Source organism: Nansenia antarctica (genome assembly GCF_963989245.1).
Source record: "Nansenia antarctica genome assembly, chromosome: 18".
NCBI lineage: Eukaryota > Metazoa > Chordata > Actinopteri > Argentiniformes > Microstomatidae > Nansenia > Nansenia antarctica.
Genome location: NC_137691.1, coordinates 1,463,237 through 1,470,736, shown reverse-complemented (window position 1 = coordinate 1,470,736; position 7,500 = coordinate 1,463,237). Strand labels below are relative to the sequence as shown.

Here is a 7,500-nt window from a genome sequence, read left to right as displayed (position 1 = left end):
TATCTATATCCTGCTGTCAGAATGTCCTGACCACGCTTTCACATTTTACACACTAGGTGCAAAATCATTATCTGATTTTACTACATAAACACGTTCTAGATCAACACATTCTAAACACTGTTCTAGATCAACACATTCTAAACACGTTCTAGATCAACACATTCTAAACACGTTTCCAGGATTTCAACACATTATGTTGATTTACACCTGGTACAGGTTAGGGTTAGGGTTAGGTACAGGTTAGGGTTAGGTACAGGTTAGGGTTAGGTACAGGTTAGGGTTAGGGTTAGGGTTAGGTACAGGTTAGGTACAGGTAACAACAAAAAAACTACTTCAAATGCAACACAGTAAAAAATACAACTTCCTCACTATATTTTCTCCTGTGGGGTAAATGATCCCAACATGAGGTCTTACCGGAGAGGTTTGGTGGTGTGTATCCCTGGTGTGTATCCCTGGTGTGTAGCCCTGGTGTGTAGCCCTGGTGTGTAGCCCTGGTGTGTAGCCCTGGTTTAGAACCTTATCAGGCTGTATTAGCTCCTCTGTAGGAGTTTCCCACAGGGCTGTAGCTTCCTTGAACAATACTCTCTTGTCTCTCTCAGACGCCCAGATAGCAGAGAGGTGTTCTGGTGTTGCAAGAGTTTCAGCTGAGCAGGCTCCGCCCCTCCCCCCCCCCGCCCCCCCTTCACTCTGACATCACAAACACCTCACTCTTCTCTCACCCACCTTGCACTGCTCTCCTCTCTCTCTGTGTGTAACTCACTCCCCCTCTCTATCTCTCCCTCTCTCTCTCTTTCTGTCTCTCTCTCTCTCTCTAACTCACTCCCCCTCTCTATCTCTCCCTCTCTCTGTCTCTCACTCACTCTCCCTCTCTCTAACTCACTCCCCCTCTCTATCTCTCCCTCTCTCTCTCTTTCTGTCTCTCTCTCTCTCTCTAACTCACTCCCCCTCTATCTCTCCCTTTCTCTAACTCACTCCCCCTCTCTATCTCTCCCCTCTCTCTGTCTCTCACTCACTCTCCCCTCTCTCTAACTCACTCCTCCTCTCTGTCTCTCTCTCTCTCTAACTCAGTCAAACCAGATGAACAGGTTACACACACACACACACACACACACACACACACACACGCACACACACAAAGGTATTCTGCCTGCTGCAGCCTCTCCTGGGAAGTGAGCATGCTTCCCATCATCCTCCACAGACAGATAAGAGATAGACCCTCAGTAGCAGCAGACATGATTCATGTGTTCCTCCAGTTCCCTCTAGGAAGTTCCCCCTCCTCCGCCCTCCTCTCCTGGTGGGAGTAGTACCCCAACCCTCCTCCCCCCTCCTCTCCTGGTGGGAGTAGTACCCCAACCCTCCTCCCCCCTCCTCTCCTGGTGGGAGTAGTACCCCAACCCTCCTCCCCCCCTCCTCTCCTGGTGGGAGTAGTACCCCAACCCTCCTCCCCCCTCCTCTCCTGGTGGGAGTAGTACCCCAACCCTCCTCCCCCCTCCTCTCCTGGTGGGAGTAGTACCCCAACCCTCCTCCCCCCTCCTCTCCTGGTGGGAGTAGTACCCCAACCCTCCTCCCCCCTCCTCTCCTGGTGGGAGTAGTACCCCAACCCTCCTCCCCCCCTCCTCTCCTGGTGGGAGTAGTACCCCAACCCTCCTCCCCCCTCCTCTCCTGGTGGGAGTAGTACCCCAACCCTCCTCCCCCCCTCCTCTCCTGGTGGAGTAGTACCCCAACCCTCCTCCTGCCCTCCTCCTCTCCTGGTGTGAGTAGTACCCCAACCCTCCTCCCCCCTCCTCTCCTGGTGGGAGTAGTACCCCAACCCTCCTCCCCCCTCCTCTCCTGGTGTGAGTAGTACCCCAACCCTCCTCCCCCCTCCTCTCCTGGTGGGAGTAGTACCACCAACCCTCCTCTCCCCTCCTCTCCTGGTGGGAGTAGTACCCCAACCCTCCTCCCCCCTCCTCTCCTGGTGGGAGTAGTACCCCAACCCTCCTCCCCCCTCCTCTCCTGGTGGGAGTAGTACCCCAACCCTCCTCCCCCCTCCTCTCCTGGTGGGAGTAGTACCCCCAACCCTCCTCCCCCCCTCCTCTCCTGGTGTGAGTAGTACCCCAACCCTCCTCCCCCCCTCCTCTCCTGGTGGGAGTAGTACCCCAACCCTCCTCTCTCCCCTCCTCTCCTGGTGGGAGTAGTACCCCAACCCTCCTCTCCCCTCCTCTCCTGGTGGGAGTAGTACCCCAACCCTCCTCTCCCCTCCTCTCCTGGTGGGAGTAGTACCCCAACCCTCCTCCCCCCTCCTCTCCTGGTGGGAGTAATACCCCAACCCTCCTCCCCCCTCCTCTCCTGGTGGGAGTAGTACCCCAACCCTCCTCTCCCCTCCTCTCCTGGTGGGAGTAGTACCCCAACCCTCCTCTCCCCTCCTCTCCTGGTGGGAGTAGTACCCCAACCCTCCTCCCCCCTCCTCTCCTGGTGGGAGTAGTACCCCAACCCTCCTCCCCCCTCCTCTCCTGGTGGGAGTAGTACCCCAACCCTCCTCCCCCCTCCTCTCCTGGTGGGAGTAGTACCCCAACCCTCCTCCCCCCTCCTCTCCTGGTGTGAGTAGTACCCCAACCCTCCTCCTCCCTCCTCTCCTGGTGGGAGTAGTACCCCAACCCTCCTCCCCCCCTCCTCTCCTGGTGGGAGTAGTACCCCAACCCTCCTCCCCCCTCCTCTCCTGGTGGGAGTAGTACCCCAACCCTCCTCCCCCCCTCCTCTCCTGGTGGGAGTAGTACCCCAACCCTCCTCCTCCCTCCTCTCCTGGTGGGAGTAGTACCCCAACCCTCCTCCCCCCTCCTCTCCTGGTGGGAGTAGTACCCCAACCCTCCCTCCCCCCTCCTCTCCTGGTGTGAGTAGTACCCCAACCCTCCTCCCCCCTCCTCTCCTGGTGGGAGTAGTACCCCAACCCTCCTCTCCCCTCCTCTCCTGGTGGGAGTAGTACCCCCAACCCTCCTCCCCCCTCCTCTCCTGGTGGGAGTAGTACCCCAACCCTCCTCCCCCCTCCTCTCCTGGTGGGAGTAGTACCCCCAACCCTCCTCCCCCCTCCTCTCCTGGTGGGAGTAGTACCCCAACCCTCCTCCCCCCCTCCTCTCCTGGTGGGAGTAGTACCCCAACCCTCCTCCCCCCACCTCTCCTGGTGGGAGTAGTACCCCAACCCTCCTCCCCCCCTCCTCTCCTGGTGGGAGTAGTACCCCAACCCTCCTCTCCCCTCCTCTCCTGGTGTGAGTAGTACCCCAACCCTCCTCCCCCCTCCTCTCCTGGTGGGAGTAGTACCCCAACCCTCCTCCCCCCTCCTCTCCTGGTGGGAGTAGTACCCCAACCCTCCTCCCCCCTCCTCTCCTGGTGTGAGTAGTACCCCAACCCTCCTCCCCCCTCCTCTCCTGGTGTGAGTAGTACCCCCAACCCTCCTCCCCCCTCTCCTCTCCTGGTGGGAGTAGTACCCCAACCCTCCTCCCCCCTCCTCTCCTGGTGTGAGTAGTACCCCAACCCTCCTCCCCCCCTCCTCTCCTGGTGTGAGTAGTACCCCAACCCTCCTCCCCCCTCCTCTCCTGGTGGGAGTAGTACCCCAACCCTCCTCCCCCCTCCTCTCCTGGTGTGAGTAGTACCCCAACCCTCCTCCCCCCTCCTCTCCTGGTGTGAGTAGTACCCCAACCCTCTCCTCCCCCTCCTCTCCTGGTGTGAGTAGTACCCCAACCCTCCTCCCCCCCTCCTCTCCTGGTGTGAGTAGTACCCCAACCCTCCTCCTGCCCTCCTCTGGTCTCCCAGCTCCCCCATGGGAAATATGTGAGGAATCTCCTAGTTTGGCCAATCATTAACAGCAGGCTAGCCCCCTGCCGCACGGCCCTCTGGGTAACCCTACCTGGCCACAAGGAATCTCTCACCACACAGGAACATTAACAGCAACAACACCAGATACCACAAGGTGGTTCTAAGGGTATTGAACTCCTCGGTCCTCTCGACGTGAAACAAAACAGCTCATTTGTGTTTAGTACTGTTTGTTCTCTCAGCCACCCTGAGCCTTTCACAACATCTGTCGTTGGGACTCAGGCAACTAACTGCTCTGCTCGTTTGCTTTGTTCTAACCTTGCACCCTAAAGTTAACCCTAACCCTGCCTGCACCTGAAAGTCAACGCCCTAAACCCTCCTATTAAAACCCTCCTGAGACCTCCTCCATAGGGGTCTCACACCATTGGCTGAAAGAGTGTAAAAAAAGACCCTAAAAAAAAACTGTTTAAACTGAACATCTTTGGAACGGACAACAAAACCGTATGAACACATTTTTTTCAGTTAAACAGTTAAATTGTCTTTCAGGAAATGTCTGAATTGAATCCAACACTATTCTCAATATAACGTCCAAAGTCAGCATGTTGTTGCATGTACAAGCACCCACGAGAGACTGAGGGGAGTGGATCCACATAGCTACTATTATATATATATACACACACTATAGACCACATAGCTACTATTATATATATATATATATATATATATATATATATATATATATATATATATATATATATATATACACACACACTATAGACCACATAGCTACTATTATATACATATATACACAGACTATAGACCACATTGCTACTATTATATATATATATATACACTAGACCACATAGCTACTATTATATATATATATATATATATATATATATATATATATATATATATATATATATATATATATATATACACACACACACTATAGACCACATAGCTACTATTATATATATATATATATATATATATATATATATACACATACATACACACACAGTATGTGGTCTATAGTGTATATATATATATATATATATATATATATATATATATATATATACACATACATACACACACAGTATGTGGTCTATAGTGTATATATATATATATATATATATATATATATATATAATAGTAGCTATGTGGTCTATAGTGTGTGTGTATATATATATATAGGTTAGGGTTAGGGTACACTATAGACAGCCTGTTACTGCAGGTGTATCAGATCAGATACATAGTTACTAGGGCTGCACGATTAATCGATTTTAAATCGAAATCGCGATTTGAAATGATGCGATTAGCTAATCGCAAAGCCTGCGATTTGCCCGCGATTTATTATTATTTATTTATTTATTTTTATTTTTTTTTTGCTATTTAGCAGACGCTTTTAATCCAAAGCGATTTACAATTACGAATTACAGGGACATTCCCCCTGGAGTAACTGAGGGCTAAGTGCCTTACTCAAGGGCACACTAGTAGTGGTGTGGTTTCAGGCGGGATTTGAACTCACAACCTTCCGATCACAAGTCCAACTCACTAGACCACCACTACCCGTATGGGATACGTCATACAGCGCGTCGGATTCAACGTCAATGAACGTCAACGTCAATGAACGTCAACAATGAACGTCAACAATGAACGTGAACGTCAACGTCAATGAACGCACACCAACAACATCGCACGTGAAACGCCCACGTTTCGGTAGCTAGCAATAGCAACATTCATGGTGGATAATGGCTTCAGCAGAACCAGAAGCAACGTTGGACGATTTAGTCCCGAAGAAAAGCAGCACTTCTGTTGTGTGGAAGTATTTCGGATTTAGGACGACTGATGTGCAACAAAAACAGGTGTTGTGCACGACCTGTCGTGGAACAGTCGCTACATCCAGAGGCAACACCACAAACCTATATCAGCACTTGTGGGGGTGCTAGAGGAGGGAGCCTCTAAGTCCCCTGAAGACGTACAAACAAACTGCACGTTGATACGACCTTCCTAGCCGGAGATATGGCCACACTTTACAAAAACTTCCTTTTTTTTTTTTTTGCTATTTAAAAAAATAATAATCGCAAATTAATCGCAATCGCGATATCTGTCCAAATAATCGCAATTCGATTTTTCCCCCAAATCGTGCAGCCCTAATAGTTACATAGACAGGTGTATCAGATCAGATACATAGTTACATAGACAGCCATACAGCCTCACATGGTAATGAAGGAACAATGGGAACCAGCATCATCCATACTTCCCACTCTCATTGTGTGGGACACGGACACCCCTCTCCCTCTCCTCTCCCTCCCCCTCCCCTCTCCCTCTCCCTCCCCACACCATCTCCTCTCCCTCCCCCTCTCCCTCTCCCTCCCCACACCATCTCCTCTCCCTCCCCCTCTCCCTCTCCCTCCCCACACCATCTCCTCTCCCTCCCCCTCTCCCTCTCCCTCCCCACACCATCTCCTCTCTCTCCCCACACCATCTCCTCTCCCTCCCCACACCATCTCCTCTCCCTCCCCCTCTCCCTCTCCCTCCCCACACCATCTCCTCTCCCTCCCCCTCTCCCTCCCCACACCATCTCCTCTCCCTCCCCTCTCCCTCTCCCTCCCCACACCATCTCCTCTCCCTCCCCTCTCCCTCTCCCTCCCCACACCATCTCCTCCCTCCCCTCTCCCTCTCCCTCCCCACACCATCTCCTCTCCCTCCCCCTCTCCCTCCCCACACCATCTCCTCTCCCTCCCCTCTCCCTCTCCCTCCCCACACCATCTCCTCTCCCTCCCCTCTCCCTCTCCCTCCCCACACCATCTCCTCCCTCCCCTCTCCCTCTCCCTCCCCACACCATCTCCTCTCCCTCCCCCTCTCCCTCTCCCTCCCCACACCATCTCCTCTCCCTCCCCCTCTCCCTCTCCCTCCCCACACCATCTCCTCTCCCTCCCCTCTCCCTCTCCCTCCCCACACCATCTCCTCTCCCTCCCCTCTCCCCTCTCCCTCCCCACACCATCTCCTCCCTCCCCCTCTCCCTCTCCCTCCCCACACCATCTCCCTCTCCCTCCCCCTCTCCCTCTCCCTCCCACACCATCTCCTCTCCCTCCCCTCTCCCTCTCCCTCCCCACACCATCTCCTCTCCTCCCCACACCATCTCCTCTCCCTCCCCTCTCCCCTCTCCCTCCTCTCCCTCCCCTCTCTCTCCCCTCTCCCTCTCCCTCCCCACACCATCTCCTCTCCCTCCCCTCTCCCTCTCCCTCCCCCACACCATCTCCTCCCTCCCCCTCTCCCTCTCCCTCCCCACACCATCTCCTCTCCCTCCCCTCTCCCTCTCCTCTCCCTCCCTCTCTCTCTCCCTCTCCCTCCCCTCTCCCATTCACACACCCCCTGGCCTCTCTCTTACTACAGCAGTACATTCCATAAACAGAACAGATAACACACACACACACACACACACACACACACACACACACACGCACACGCACACGCACACGCACACGCACACACACACGACACACACACACACACGCACACGCACACGCACACGCACACACACACACACACACACACGCACACACACACACACACACACGCACACACACACACACACACACGCACACGCACACGCACGGGAACGAAACCCTTTTAATGAGTCCAAATGTGTGTGGCCGCTGGTGAGACGACTGCCAAAGTATGTCAACGATGTGACACACCTCA

The 7,500-nt window shown here is 53.6% G+C and overlaps 1 protein-coding gene across 1 annotated transcript in view; it reads right to left on the bottom strand.

Moving 5' to 3' along the window:
• frmd4ba (FERM domain containing 4Ba) overlaps nucleotides 1–7,500 on the bottom strand; it is a gene marked incomplete at its 5' end in the record, with an annotated part of 37,133 nt that overhangs the window by 17,066 nt on the left and 12,567 nt on the right. The window lies entirely within an intron of this gene.